This window comes from Myotis myotis, unplaced genomic scaffold (genome assembly GCF_014108235.1).
Source record: "Myotis myotis isolate mMyoMyo1 unplaced genomic scaffold, mMyoMyo1.p scaffold_m19_p_3, whole genome shotgun sequence".
NCBI classification, from domain to species: domain Eukaryota; kingdom Metazoa; phylum Chordata; class Mammalia; order Chiroptera; family Vespertilionidae; genus Myotis; species Myotis myotis.
This window is the reverse complement of record NW_023416335.1, coordinates 21,139,593-21,155,892: the sequence shown is the minus strand read 5'-3', so window position 1 is coordinate 21,155,892 and position 16,300 is coordinate 21,139,593. Positions and strand designations below refer to the sequence as shown.

General features: G+C 46.9%; 1 long non-coding RNA gene across 1 annotated transcript; it reads left to right on the top strand.

Annotated features, from left to right (window-relative positions):
• Positions 1–4,033: 4,033 nt before the first annotated feature.
• Positions 4,034–15,791, top strand: LOC118651450. Its single transcript, XR_004966245.1, has 4 exons — positions 4,034–4,289; positions 5,011–5,122; positions 11,807–12,013; positions 14,710–15,791. It is a non-coding gene; the product is annotated as an uncharacterized LOC118651450 (long non-coding RNA).
• The last annotated feature ends 509 nt before the right edge of the window (positions 15,792–16,300 follow it).

Below are 16,300 nucleotides of genomic sequence, written 5' to 3'. Positions count from 1 at the left end.
TTCTTTTCTTTTTTTTTTTTAAAATATATTTTATTGATTTTTTTACAGAGAGGAAGGGAGAGAGATAGAGAGTTAGAAACATCGATGGGAGAGAAACATCGATCGGCCGCCTCCTGCACATCTCCCACTGGGGATGTGCCCGCAACCCAGGTACATGCCCTTGACCGGAATCAAACCTGGGACCTTTCAGTCCGCAGGCCGATGCTCTATCCACTGAGCCAAACCGGTTTCGGCCCTTCCTTTTTCTGAGCCTCAATTTAATCTGCTGTCAGATGAGGGGTGGATCTGAAGATTTCTGAGAACTCTCAGCAATGGCAATTTATTTTTTTCTTCATAATTAAAATGTTACGGGATTTTTATTTTATTTTTTTAAAAAATATATATATTTTATTGATTTTTTTACAGATAGGAAGGGAGAGGGATAGAGAGTTAGAAACATCAATCAGCTGCCTCCTGCACACCTCCCACTGGGGAAGTGCCCACAACCAAGGTACATGCCCTTGACTGGAATCGAACCAGGGACCCTCCAGTCCGCAGGCCAATGCTCTATCCACCGAGCCAAACCAGTTAGGGCAGATTTTTTTAATTTAAAAAATGTTTTTATTGATTTTTGAGAGAGAGGGAGAAGGAGAGTAAGAGAGAAACATTGATGTGAGAGAGATAAATCAATTGGCTGCCTCCTGAATTTACCCCTGACACACTCCGACCAGGGATTGAGCCCAAAACCTTGGCATGTGCCCTTATTACAGGATTCCCGGGCAGAAGGAATAGGAAATCTGAGACAGGAAAGTTAAAACAAGGCCAAACGGTGTGGGCAATTTGCAGCCAGCTTGTAACTAACAAGCCATTATCTTCCCCAGCCAAGGACATAGAACAAATGGTTAAAAAACCTCCATAATGAGAGAATGCAGAAAGGGAGGGGGAAAGGGGAAAGAACAAAAAAGGGGTAGTTTTTAGGGCCTTCTAAGCAGAGAAGCCAGCAGTTTCAAGGCTTGGCAAGATAAAGTTACCAGGTCCTTTTCATGAATTCTGGGATGACCACAACAAAATTAAAAAAGGAACCTTGAGCCCTGGCTGGTTTGGCTCAGTGGATAGAGTGTTGGCCTGCAGACTGAAGGGTCCCGGGTTCGATTCCAGTCAAGGGCACATGCCTGAGTTTCGGGCTCGATCCCCAGTCGGGGGCGTGCAGGAGGCAGCTGATCGATGGTCCTCTCTCATCACTGATGTTTCTATCTCTCTCTCCCTCTCCTTTCCTCTCTGAAATCAATAAAAACTTATTTTTTTAAAAAAAGGAACCTTGAGAATTAGTCTATACCAAAATAGTCAGCAGAGAAATTTTGAAGCCTATAGCCAGGAGGGTATATAACGCCTCAGACCCCCACCCAACTTGCTCTTCAGATTAGCTGAGAGCCTGTCTGTGTTTCATAAGTCAGATATATAGGTTTGCTTGCTTTGCTTTTGCTTTTTTCAACAGAAATGCATGCTTTAATAAATTGGCTTTTCACAACTCAGTCAAGGTCTCTTGTATAAATTCATTTATATGAGAAGACAAGGATCAGGGGGCTGTCCTGTCCGATATCACCTCTTTCATGTCGGTGAGAGGTCCCTATAACACTCTGACTTGGAATCGAACTGCGACCTTTTTAGTGCATGGAAAGATGCTCAACCAACTGAGCCACACTGGCCAAAACTTACTGGTTTCAAGCAGTGACATTTTATGTCTTTGACAAACTCACTGATGAATTGTTTCCTGCCCAACCTTTTAGTCTATGGTGGTTTCTGCCTCTTTATAGAGCAGGGACTCATTCATATCAAGTCCGTAAGCACATATCAGCTCCTATAAGGCAGGTACATGATGAGAGTTGCCTTTTAGACAGATAACTGGTGGCACCAATGGCGTGTGGAAGCCACTGATGATACTTTTGGGTGCTTAGTTGCCCAGGGCCAAAATCACTTATTTCTGTCTTTCTTTCAAGGCTCTTCTAAATCTGTTAGCTTATGGCTGTTTTAGCACTTGTAGCTGTAGGTCCAAAGAACAAAAGCAGAATGAGTGGAGGAATGTTTTCCAGAAGAAAGATAAGGAGGGGGATGCAGAGTGAATAGTTTCCATCCCATCTTGTTCTACTTGATCTGTAGGCAGGGAGGGGTAAGGGGCTGATTTTTATCATTTTAAGTGGAATTTATCTGGGTAGCCGACCAGGCACACAGGCCCAGTCTAAGAATAGCCCTAAGCAGGCACTGGCCCTCTCTGGTGTGTGTCTCATACAGCTGAGCTGGACCTGTGTGGGGAAGGAGTCCCACGAGAGGGTCCCCAGGAGTGGCTGCCTGGGAAGGAAGTGGCAGGAGCCATTGCTTTCAGATTCACTGAGCTACACCAAAGTAGAGACTGACTTCTAAAGCCCTGCAGGCTAGGAAGGGATTCGGGGGGGGGGGGGGGGGGGAAGAGGGGGTAGTGGGAGAGAAGTGACTTGGTGTGTGTGTTTGTTTTAATCCTTCCCTAATATTATTGATGTTGACCGACCGTGTTCCCCTTCACATTGGGAGTCCTTCACATGAGCTGTTAGTCCTGTCACCGTGGCCCCAGTGGCCTTTGGAGGCTCCTGTACTTTCTTGTGTGATAAGGGATGTTCTTTGCTGCCTGCCTCTGAGATAGACACAGCCTTTCTTCTGGAGCTCTGGTTTCCATTCCAGATGGACTCGCAGTATCACTGCGTGCAGTCTCGCTCTCCACCACCCACAGGCATGCAGGCCTGGTCTTCTGGCAGGAAATGCTTTGCGAGGTTAATTGATATGATTGGAATGAAGGTGCCCCAAGCAGGCCTGGAGAGGCCTGTTGTGCTTGGGGAATGGCTTTGGGGTCCCTGTCCATCAACATGTTTGTCTTCTTGTACTCTCTCTCTGCTATTGGTTTGTTTTGTTTTGTTTTTCTCTCTGCTCTTTGGTCTTTTTGGATAGCCCTGCTTGCAAACCCAAGATGTTGGCTGATGAATACCTCCACTCGGTACCTTTAGGCCTCCCAACATCCAGCCCTTTGGTGCTCATCAGTGGTGACACCATAACTCTCAATTCTGCTTTGCTTCCCATAAACTCAATGGCAAGTCTGTTTCTCACTATAAGAGCTGTTTCTTTTCAACCATATTGTTACTCTCCAGTCTTGGAGAATCTGCCTGTTTTCCTTATCATGTCTTTTATAAATGACTAGAGGCCTGGTGCACAAATTCGTGCACAGGTGGGGTCCCTCTGGGTGGCCTGCAGGGATCGGGCCAAAACCTGCAGTCCAACACCACCTGCAGCTCCCACCTGCCACTCCTGCTCATCCCAGCCCCACTGTGCCTGCCAATCGGGAGAGGCTTGTGCTGCCACAGCAGCACTCGCCAGTCATGAGCCCTGTGTCTGGTGCCCTCCCAAGGGGAGTGGCCTGCGGGATTGGGCTGAAATCAGCTCTCCCACATCCCCCGAGGGATCCTGGATTGCAAGAGGGTGCAGGCCAGGCTGAGGGACCCCACCAGTGCACAATTGGGCCAGGGAGGAACCACAGGAGGGCTCCAGGGCATGTCCGGCCCATCTCGCTCAGTCCCGATTGGCTGGACCCCAGCAGCAAGCTAACCTACTGGTCGGAGCATCTGCCCCCTGGTGGTCAGTGTATGTCATAGCGAGCGGTTGAGCAGCCTTAGCATATCAGCATATTACGCTTTGATTGTTCGTTTGGTTGTTCTGCCATTCGGTCTATTTGCATATTACCCTTTTATTATATAGGATTGAATCTTGATCTGGGGCAGAAAATACATGAATCCTTTGTCATACAAAAAATCACAGGTGCCTCTAAAGATCATGGGGCCATGATGATGGGACATATGAACTAACATGAAGGTTCCCAATGGTGGAGTCAATGTTTTAATATGTCTCCTGGGTTCAAGGGCTTATAAAAAAATTTTATTGGCTCAGAGTAGGGTCTGCACTCTTTACTTGAACCTCAAGAGCAGGTTCTTAGGCTTAATTCCTTGCTAATCATCTTCTTCCCATTGCAGGAACAACACAATGGAGCTGGAGTGGTGGGAGTGCCCATGAGGTGATTTACCTGGGGTTGCCCTTCTGCAGATGGCCCTGGGTGTGTCCATCTGAGATGTCTCAGAAGGTATTGTGTGCTGGCCAGTAGAGTGAAACAACAAAGAGATCCTTTGGTGGCAACTGAAGAACAGTAGCATTGTAATCACCAGGGACCAGCAGGATGCCAGCTTCTTGGACCTAACCTGCCTTCATGGATAGTCAGTCAGTGTCACTCAAACTAGGTAATTTGAGGAGGTTTAATAAAGAGACAATTTATGAAGGTGTGAGCTAGAGGTAGGAAAACCACAAGGGAAACCTTGGTACTTGGGGCAGACCAGGCCGGAAGGAACAAGGGGAGTGTGGTTACTGGGATTCAGGGTTGGGGGGAGGAAAGGAGAGAGGGAGGGAGGGAGAGAGGGAAAGAGCACGAATTTGTGGAGAGGCACCATATGGAGCTGCCACCATATGGCTGGCACAGGGAGGGAATAGGAAGTAGAAACTCATGCTCCGCTGACCTTCCGCCCTCTGCTCTCCTGCCCAGCTCCCTGGTGCCCTAATCCAGCTGGAGGACAAAGGACAAGGCAGCCCATTGATGCTGCCTTATAGTCCAACTTCCTGGGGCACAGAGCAGGCTGGAAAAGGGTGGAGAGTGAATCTTAAGAGGCAACAGAAGATTCCAGCACAGTGGATTAGAGGAAAAATTGGGAGGGTGTGTGTGAAAGCATTCGCAAGCAAACCCTAGTTCTGAGCAGATCCACCCAGCGCAGGTAGTGTGTTGAGGCCTTCTTCTTGCTTTGGGTGAGGATTGTGACTTGTGTCCACAGTCTCCTTATGGTTAATGTGACTCATCAAGGTCCTCAGTCCCCAAATGTTCTTCCCCACCCTCAGACCCCAAATACCTCTTCTACTCACTAGTTGATGCCTGATATTCTCTCATTTTAACTTTTCTCTTTGAACGAAAAGGTTCTGCTAACTGTAAACTGTCTTTGGCATTCTCTACAAGCAAGGAAGAAAGGAAACGAACACTTCCCGAGGCCCAGCTCTGTGCCTGCACCATGAGCAAGAGGATTGAATGGTAAAAAAATCACTTAAATCGCACCACAATCTAGACGAGAATTACTCTCTGCATTTCACATAAGAGGAAAATGAAGCAGGGGAACGGGGGAATTAGCCTGCCCATATTCAGAATCCCACTTTAAATATTTTTATAACCTACTTAGTCCAAGGCCCATACTTCCTCACCCCAGTGATTCCCAAACTTCAGAGTGCTTCAAGTTAGCTGAGGAGCTTGTGAACTAGACGGGATCTTTATCTGAGAGCAGCTTTTAATGTGAGAAGAGGGAGTGGGGGTGGGGGGAGTCGTCCCAAGGAGAGAAAAGGATACAGTGGGGGCAAGGATGGTCAGTCAATCTGCTTGGGCTGCTATAACAAAAGCCCACAGACTGGCGGCTTATACAACAGACATTGATTTCTCAGTTCCGGAGGTGGGGAAGTTCAAGATCAAGTTGCTTGCAGATTTGTTTCCTGGTGAGGACCCTCTTCTTGGGTTGCAAAGGGCCACCTTCTTGCTGTGTCCTCTCGTGGCAGAAGGAGAGGGCTCTGATCTCCTTTTCTTATAAGGACACCAACCCTAGCATGGGGGCCCCACCCTCACAACCTCCTCTAAACTTAATTACCTCCCAAAGGCCCCACTTCTAAATGCCATCCTATTGGGAGTTACCATCACAGGTGAATTTTGGGGCGGACTCAAAGGTTCAGTCCATAGCAGATAGAAACCTTGAAGACTCTTGCCAAGGGTGGGCCCACCCTGTTCTTCTGGGTGATGACATTGCCCTCTCCTACCCCCCAGAAAGGGCTCCAATATAACTGCCTTCTCTTTCCCCTCCCCTGACTCCAACTGAACCCCAGCATTCAGTCTTCTAGCCTTACCGGATCTCACAGAAAGCATGAATGCTCTCAATAGTCACATATTTGAACTCAAAGCTGATGGTGTAGTGTTAATTCCATGGGTTTTATAGACAAAATGTCCTCGGTTCAAAATCTGCTTATGATCTATGTGACTCTTGATAAGCACTCTGAAATTCAATTTTTGTTATCTGTAAAATGGAGTAACACTATCTATAATAATAAAAGTGTAATATGCTAATTAGACCAGACGTCCTTCTGGATGACCTTCTGGACGAAGCCAAGGCTGCAAGGGAAGCCGGTGTCCTGGGTGTCCGAGGGAAGCTGGTGCTGGCAGCTGGGGGAAGGAAAGCCTACTCTTGCATGAATTTTGTGCATCGGGCCTCTAGTTTACCTATAAAACTTATAGCACAGTGTTAGGGACCTGATGAACTTACAGTGAATGTAAAGAATTGTCTAGAAACTCACCTCCTGATTCCCAGGCTAGACTTCTGCATGTGACATTCTATTTCCTTTATTTGAGGCACAAAATGTGACATTTATTAAGTATTCCTGCAAGTAGGAACTGCACATAGAGGGCCTGCAATCCTACCCTCTGGGTCAGAGGGTTGACTTGTACACATGAGAAAACATACACACAAAAGAGGAAAGACATGGGGGTGTGATGTGAAGGGGGTGGGGGGGGTGGGCCTAGGATTTACTCTTCTGAACCACCCTAGAGTGTGGGAAGAGCTAGGGCAGTGGTTCTCAACCTGTGGGTCACGACCTCTTTGGGGGTCGAACGACCCTTTCACAGGGGTCGCCTAAGACCATTGGAAAACACATATATAATTACATATTGTTTTTGTGATTAATCACTATGCCTTAATTATGTTCAATTTGTAACAATGAAAATACATCCTGCATATCAGATATTTACATTACGATTCATAACAGTAGGAAAATTACAGTTATGAAGTAGCAACGAAAATAATTTCATGGTTGGGGGTCACCACAACATGAGGAACTGTATTAAAGGGTCGCGGCATTAGGAAGGTTGAGAACCACTGTGCTAGGGGAACCCTAAGATTCTCCCATGGGGATGAGAGCTTCATGTGGGGCTGTTCGTCAACCTGTTAGCTACTGGGCTGGAGTGCCCTCTAGTGGTCCTCTCACTAAGTCTGTAGGTTTTGCTTTGTAAATTTTTCTTCTTTAAATGTTTTTGTTGATTTCAGAGAGAGAAAGGGAGAGGGAGAGAGATAGAAACATCACTGATGAGAGAGAATCACTGATTGGCCGTCTCCTGCATGTCCTGGTACTGGGAATCAAACGTGAAACCCGGGCATGTGTCCTGACCTCCTGGTTCATTGGTCGATGCTCAACCGCTGATCCACACTGGCCAGGCAATTTTTGTTCCTTTTTTTTTTTTTTTTAAATATATATTTTATTGATTTTTTACAGAGAGGAAGGGAGAGGGATAGAGAGCTAGAAACATCGATGAGAGAGAAACATCGATCAGCTGCCTCGTGTGCACCTCCCACCGGGGATGTGCCCGCAACTAAGGTACATGCCCTTGACTGGAATCGAACCTGGGACCCTCAGTCCTCAAGCCGACGCTCTATCCACTGAGCCAAACCAGTCAGGGCTTTTGTTCCTTTTTAATAAGTTCTTTTGACAGTCTGTCACTCAAAGTTTTACTGAGAGTTTCTTGCCAGGGGATATTCTAGGCACTGGGGATATAGCGGTATTGAAAATTCCTGCAATGTTCTTTCTTTAAACTAATTCAATACCTGGTTAGTAACTTATATTTGGATCCCTGAAGCATTTCATTTACCCCATCTTATGTATTGCTAAAGTGAATTTTTCAAAATTAGCCCTAGCTGGTTTGGCTCAGGGGATAGAGCGTCAGCCTACGGACTGAAGGGTCCCGGGTTCCATTCTAGTCAAGGGCACATGCCCAGGTTGTGGGCTCGATGCCCCAGTAGGGGGAGTGCAGGAGGCAGCCAATCAATGATTCTCTCATTGATATTTCTGTCTTTCTCCCTCTCCCTTCCTCTCTGAAATCTAAAAATGTATTTTAAAAAACCACACACAAAAAAACCCCAAAAACATGCACAAGGTTTGCATGCTGAAAATTACAAAATGCTGATGAAACAAACGAAAAAACCACACCTGAATAAATGGAGAGATACATTATGGGCATGGATTGGAAGATTCGACATGGCAGAAATGTCAATTCTTTTCAAATTCATTTATAGATTTAATATAATTTCTATCAAAATCCCAGCAAGGTATTTTTGTAGACATAGACACACTTATTCTAAGATTTAGATAGAAGAGCACAGGGTCTAGAATAATTACAACAATCTTGAAAGAAGAAAAAGGAACAGAAGAATTATTTGACCTTATATTAAAACTAGTGGCCTGGTGCACAGACTCGTGCACATTGAAAGGAAATTAATTAGAAGGTGGCCAATGGGGCGGGACTGGGCAAGATGGGCTGGACATGCCCTGGAGCCAACCTCCCACGGTCCCTCCCTGGCTGGCAGCACCAGGGCTCGAAGGGCATCTGCAGAGTGAGTGGGGTCCCTCTGGCAGGTGGGGTCCCTCGGCCTGCAGCAATCTGACATCCCCTGAGGGGTCCCAGAGTGTGAGAGGGCACTCTGCAAAGTTGCTGTCGCTCAGAAGCTCCTACGTTGAATGTCTGCCCCCTGGTGGTCAGTGCACATCATAGCTACTGGCTGGTCAGCTGGTTGCTTAGGCTTTTACTAGTATATCTATACAAGAGGCCTGGTGCATGACATGCACTATGGCAGGGAGGTGGGGACGTTGGGGAGGTGGGGTGTCCCTCAGCCTGGCCTGTGCCCTCTCACAGTCTGAGAACCCTCAGGGGATATCCACCTGCTGGCTTAAGCCCGCTCCCTGCAGTCGGACATCCCCCAAGGGGTCCTTAGCACTGCGGTGGAGGCAGGAGGGGCTCCTGTCACCGCCGCTGCGCTCGCCAGCCGTGAGCCTGGCTTCTGGCTGAGCAGTGCTCCCCCTGTGGGAGTGCACTGACCACCAGGGGGCAGCTCCTACATTGAGCATCTGCCCCCTGGTGGTCAGTGAGCGTCATAGCAACCGGTTGTTCTGCCATTTGGTCGATTTGCTTATTAAGGTTTTATTATATAGGATATATAGAAGCCTAAGTGATCATTATGACTGGTCAGTCACTATGATGATGCACTGACCACCAGGGGCAGATGCTCAATGCAGGAGCTGCCCCCTGGTGGTCAGTGCACTCCCACAGCCAACCTCCCGTGGTTCCTCCCCCTGGCCGACTGGCCCTGATCAGCACCAATCGCAGGCCAGGCCGAGGGACCCCACCTGTGCACGAATTCGTGCATCAGGCCTCTAGTATATAGATAAAACAGGAGACCAGAATGAAAGAAAAGGGGGATCAAACCCTGGTCGGCCCTTTCCTGAGAGAGTAGAGATGGAACCTCAGAAGGCTTCTCTTCAGCTGATAGCTGAAGCAATGATGATCACGGGGACACTAGAAGGCCATAGGGGACACGGGAAGTCCTACTTCCCAGAGAAAACTCCCAGTCCTCTTTGAACTCCTTCATGAATAGCAGGGACTTTAGTGAGAGGCTTATGTGGTGCTTGGGAGGGGGAATCTGAAATGCTGCTGGTTTCTTGGGGTGTCTCATGGGGGAGTCACAGGTTCTTTTTTTTTTTTTTTTTTTTTTTTTTAAATATATTTTATTGATTTTTTTACAGAGAGAAAGGGAGAGAGATAGAGAGAGTTAGAAACATCGATGAGAGAGAAACATCGATCAGCTGCCTCCTGCACATCTCCCACTGGGGATGTGCCCGCAACCCAGGTACATGCCCTTGACCGGAATCGAACCTGGGACCTTTCAGTCCGCAGGCCGACGCTCTATACAGGTTCTAATTCTTTCTGCAGGTGCATCCATAATTTGAAGGAAGACTGGTATTTTCTTGTTCCTGGTTAATAGTTGTTTGCTAGACCTGATCCTGAACATACTGTTTGCTGGTTTGCCTTCTGTGAACTCTCACTTTAATAGGAGAAAGAAGAGGCATAGAGTCTGTTTCAAGATTAAGTTGAGAGGCAGGACTGAAAATTTCCCATTTTTTCATTCCAGGCTCTATTCTGTTGTCTCTCTTTTTAAAAAAATATATTTTATTGACTTTTTACAAAGAGGAAGGGAGAGGGATAGAGAGTTAGAAACATCAATGAGAGAGAAACATTGATCAGCTGCCTCCTGCACACCCCCTACTGGGGATGTGCCCACAACCAAGATACGTGCCCCTGACCGGAACCAAACCCGGGACCCTTCAGTCTGCAGGCCGACACTCCATCCACTGAGCCAAACCGGCCAGGCTCTGTTGTCTCTTTAGTAACTTTTAACATACTTGGTTTTGTAGTGTCTTTCAGATTATTCTGTCATTTCTAATATTTGGGATGCCAATTATCCAATTCCATGTGTCTACTCAGCATTCTTCAGGTGGTTCATTTTTGTTTTTTGTGGTTTCTAGTTTTTATTGTCCTCATTTCCAGCTAGGATTCTTCTATTTTCAGTGACAGTGTTCTAGAAGTAAAGCCACTTTGTATTTGCTTTTGCTGGAGCCCTAGGGTTGAACAGAGCCTAGATAAACTTTTATGTTAATTTCTTGGTCTAGAATTTTCATTATCATGGGGCAGGTAGTACAAATTTAGGTCCACACAGCATAAACTTGATTTGGTAATTTCTTATAGAAGAGTTTCCCGCTGCTGCCCCCCGCCCCCCTAACTCCCATCTTGAGTTCTGAGACACAGAAATCTTGCTTTCTGTTTCTCTGTTCTGCTGGGAAGGGTTTTTTGAGTCCATTTTGGGCAGCTTTACACAAGGGTCTTAGTTTCAGCCGGCACCCGAGCCCAGTTCCCACCCCCTCCCTGACTGCCACATCAGGCTCATGTGACAGCTCTCTGCCTGTGAGTTCCCTCTTTGGTTCTAAAACATGATGATTTCTCTTTCCCTTCCCCCCTTTTTTTTAACCATGTATATGTATATGTATATGTATATGTATATGTATATGTATATGTATATGTCTTATCTATCTATCTATCTATCTATCTATCTATCTATCTATCTATCATCTATCTATAGTGATATGGTTTACCCACATTTATGTATTTGTAGGGTCAAGGGACACATTCCCATTAGCTCAGTCCTGCATGCTGTAGGAACCTCTTGTCCTCTGAGGAATTTATTTAACAAAATAACTTAAAGAATATTCACAATATGTCTTGGGGGAAATATAAAATCATCCCACGATTCTTTTTAAAAAATATATATTTTTATTGATTTCAGAGAGGAAGGTAGAGGGGGAGAGAGAGATAGAAACATCAATGATGAGAGAGAATTATTGATCAGCTGCCTCTTGCATGCCCCACACTGGGATCAAGCCCGCAACCCAGGCATGTGCCCTGACCGGGGAATCGAAACATGACATCCTGGGTCATACATAGGTCTATGCTCAACCACTGAGCCACACCAGCTGGGCTGTATTCCTAGTTTTAAGGCATGTATTCAATAATCTACAATAACATGGGGCTTAGTGAGGGCATTATTGTGTCTTCTACTTTTATGCATATCTCTCAAGGCCCAGGAAGGTGTAGCTAGTGGGTATTTGGTTATTTTGCAGACAGATCAGATGAATATCCTTTGTCCTACTCTTTTTTTTCTTTTTTATTGAATTTATTGGGGTGACACTGGTTAACAAAATTATATAGGTTTCAGGTGCACCATTCTACAACACGTCACCTGCACACTGTATTGTGTGTTCACCTCCCCAACTCAAGTCTCTGTCTTTGTCCTACTTTTCTCAGGGCCTCCTGGTTTCCACCGCCATCTTGTCTCCAGAAGGCATCAGCATCTCAGGATCCAGTTCAAGAACCCAGAAGCTTCATCTCTTCCCAGGACCAGCTGCTGAGCCCAATACCCAGAGCTGGGCAGGAAGAGCCCAGGCCCTTGAATAGCGATGACATAAGTTAGCCCTCCTTCCCCCAGCCAAGCTCTGCTTTGGAACCCGTGAGGTGACCAGGCCCCCAGTCCTGCTGGCATTTCCTCTTGTATTCAGTGGCTCATTAAGGGGTGGAGGGCTTGGGTGGGGGCCAGGAGAAAAGGGAACAGCTATTGGAATGAAAGGCAGGCGCCAGTGACTCTTTGGTTTCCAGGCTGGAGGCATTTGTAGAGAGGCAGCACTTCATTTTCAAATTGGGAGGTGGAAGAGGTCATAGCAGGATGACATTGGAGGGACTTCCTTCCTGCAGCCTTTGGAGAGGACCCCAGACCCTAGAGCGGCTAAAAAGACAACCTCCTACCCTGTGTTGTATGCGGTTCCCCCATTCCATGGGTCCTATTATATTTCCCCAGCGATCACAGATGGTGTCTGCATACTCTCCCTGCTCCCTGTAAGCCCAGGAATTCCTTACTCCCGCCACACCATCTGGAATGCCTTCCTGGCTACTGGGACTGCCTTTGGTCTTAAATGGCATCATGACACTGGAATTGCTTTCTAATCTGGGGGTGGATGTGAGTGGAAAGTAAGGTAAGCCAAACCAAGCAAAGAAGCACAAGTTAGAAATGAACCCTAAGTGATGCCTAATTGCTCAAGCAAGAACCTGGGTGGATATGGTCCAGCTTGATATGGCCTGGGGCTGAGTGGGCCACTTCTGCACAGGTCTTCCCTCTGCCTGTGTCTCCCACAGCTCTCACTCCCTGTTGCCCTACAAGGTCCCTGGTCTGTGCCTCCACGCTACCTCCACAGCCCCCATAGGTTGAGCAGCTTAGCCAGAGGCGCCTAGGGAAGACTCCCCACCAACGTCTGAACAGCTGCTGGTATTGAAGGTGGCTTCCCTTCCACCCTTCAACTTATCAGCTTCTCACAGCCCTTACACAGGTCTCCAGAAGTGGGGTGGGCAGCTCATACCTTGATTTCCCATTCCCTTTCCACTCTCAGGCCTCCTCCTTCACCCCAGGGGAGCTGAGAGAACAGAGAGGAGGGATGGTCCCTGGAGAAGACCTCCCCAGTGAGGCAGAGGTTGTCTGCTGGCCTGAAATTTGGGAAGTAGTGGGGACAGGCAGTGGGGCTGTCAGGAGGGAAGTTTCTGTGTTTTGCCCTCTCTTTTTAAAAAATGTACTTGGGACACTGGGAGAAATGGGGGGAAGGGTGCAGACAGGAAAGGGGGGTTGGAAACAATCCAAAACGTAGCAACTGTCCATCTGCTTGCTGCATTCCTAATGTGGGACTCACTCTTGTCTGCTCCCCTTAGCAAAGGAAAGAGGAGGGGCACCGCTGGCAGCCTCAAAGACTTCAGATAGAGCAGTGGTTCTCAACCTGTGGGTCGCGACCCCTTTGGCGGTCGAACAACCCTTTCACAGGGGTCGCCTAAGACCATCCTGCATATCAGATATTTACATTACGATTCATAACAGTAGCAACATTACAGTTATGAAGTAGCAACGAAAATAATTTTATGGTTGGGTCACAACATGAGGAACTGTATTTAAAGGGCCAGAAGGTTGAGAACCACTGAGAAAGATTATTTAGACCTGGGCCTTTGGGGTGGAGAGGGAGGTTGGGGAGGGTCTTGGTTGCAATGGCCCTAAGAAACCTGCACAAATTTGACTTGTTACACAGAAGCCAGGGACTTTTAAGAGCCCCCCCACCCCGCCCCGCCAATTGACCTACATTTCCCTGGCAGGGATAGTCATGGCAGGGATAGTCAACCCCAAACAGGTCCCCTCCTGTTCTACAATGACTTTGGCATACAAACACCAATGTAGCTGTAAAAGAGTTAACATTCTGTAAATAACCCTGGTTAAATTAGCAGGTTAGTCTCATGGGTTCAGGTCAGTCTTGGGAACCTCCAAGCCTCACAAGGGAGCAAGCCCTGCCTTTGCCTCTACCGCTGTGGTGTGAAAGCAGCCCTAAGTCTGAGTATGGCTGTCTTCCAATCAAACATTATGTAGCAACACTTACATTTGAATTTCATATGATTTTCATGTGTCGCGAAATACTAACCATCCTTTTCTTGACTGTTCTTTTAAAAATTATTATTAATATGAAATTATTATTATCATGAAATCTATCCTCTTAACAAATTTTAAGTGTACCATACATTATTGTCCACTGTAAGTCTTTTCTTTTCTTTTTTTTTATAACACTTTAAAAAATGTAAAAGCTATTCTTAGTTCTCAAGCCATACAAAAATGGATGGTGGGCCAGAATTGGCCCGTGGGCCGTGGTTTGCCAGCCTCTGGTCTAGAAAACTCGGTCCAGGGCAGCCAGCTTGGAAGATTCTGTTTCAGCATTAGCTGCCAAGGAGCAAGGACAATAAAATCTGTGTCTGTGAACCCGAGAGCTCCTAGAGAGGAATCCCTAATCATTTCTGTTCTTTCTCACTCTGTCAATGAAGCCCCCCCTTTTTTTAGTTCCACATGAAAAGAGTCAATGAAGTTTCACTTTGTATTGTGTAAGAGTGCAATAGAAGTGTACCAGCAATTCTGTGGCAGGCAGAGCAGTGCCAAAAGGAGACGCTGGGAACCAACAGCCTTGGAGCTGTTCAGGGCAGAGTCCGGTCCTACCATTTCACAGAATGCAGTTCCCCAATGTGCCACGGTGCTCACTGAGGCAGGCAGATGGGTCCTTGCTGCCTGCTCTTTAGGAAGGTATAGAACTGGAGAAATCCTCTTGTGTGCTCAATCCCATCTCCTCTGCTCCCTGCAGGCACCAGTGGTTTCCAGCATGGCACCGTGAGCCTTGAGTTCCTTTTGGGCGCACATTTCCTGACCTCAGCGCCTTGATTCCTTTTCCTTTTCCTTCAAGAAGGTAAGGCCATCCGTCGCTGTTCGCAAAGCAGATTTGAAATGGAAATCTCCCTTTACCTTTTCTACCATGACCTGTTGGCTCCTCGTCTTCCACTGGTGTCAGAGGCTGGCATCCTCCAAGCACACCCACTCAGCTGGGCCGCACCTTGAGCGGATTTGCATTACTGGGTTCAGCTCCACGTTACTAAGAGTCTCTTTGGAAATGGCTGGCTGGTCGCCACTGAGCTGCTTGAATTTCCGTCAATGACGTACCTGTGCAGAGAATCCTAGCTGATAGGAGGGAGGGATTGGGCCGGTGAGCATCTGGGGCTTGAGCTTCCTGCCACCCCTCAGATGCTCTTCCACATGGACAAACAGGTGTTCTTGTGGGCAGGAGCCGCATATCGCAGGTTAATTTGTTTCTTTAAGGTTGTTCTTGTCAAGCCCAGAACAACTCAACAGCCACCCCCCCACTTTTAAAAAAAGTTCTTAAGACCGTCTTTACCATCTTTACATTCAGCAACACTGAGCAAATAGTTCTCCGAAGCCACCTCCTGCTTAAAGCTTCTGGATCTCAGCTCATGCTGTTCCAGGCTGTTCCCTCTGCCTAGAATGCATCACTTCACAAAGAAAGCCTTCCCTTACCCCGCCCCTGTCAGCAGAACTAAATGCCCTTCCTCTCTGCTCCCTCTACATAGCTGATCTTGCACTTCTTCCATACCTAGCACAAGCCCTTCATCGGCCACATTGCAAGGTAAAACCCACCATAAGCTAATCACAGCTGGCGTAAAGCTGGACAAAAAAGTCAACAGTGATTAAGAAGAGCACTTGCAATACGGTTTTACAGCCTCTAGCCTTAATGATGAGCTTCCCTAAAGGTGTACAGCGGGCCTTTAAAAAGTAGCCTCTGTGGAAAACAGTATGGCGTTTCCTCAGAAAGTTAAAAGTGGAACTTCCATTTGACCCAGTAATCCCAATTCTAGGAATATATTCCAAGAAAACAGAAACACCAATCAAAAAGGATATATGCACCCTTATGTTCATAGCAGCACAATTTACAATAGCTAAGATTTGGAAACAACCTAAGTGCCCATCTGCAGATGAGTGGACTAGAAAACTGTGGTACAGCTACACAATGGAATACTACGCTGCTGTAAAAAAGAAGGAATTCTTACCATTTGCAGTAGCATGGATGGAACTGGAGAGCATTATGCTAAGTGAAATAAGCCAGTCAGAGAAAGATAAATATCATATGATCTCACTCATTTGTGGAATATAATGAACAACATAAACTGATGAACAAAAATAGAACCAGAGTCATAGAAGCATGGAACAGACTGTCCAACTTATGAAGGAAGGCAGGGGGTGAGGGGGTAAGAGATCGACCAAAGGACTTGTATGCATGCATATGAGCATAACCAATGGACACAGATGGGGGGAGGGGGGGAGTGAGGGCATGCGCTGGGGGTTGGGGGTGACCTGGGAGAGGTCAATGGAGGAAAAAGGAGATT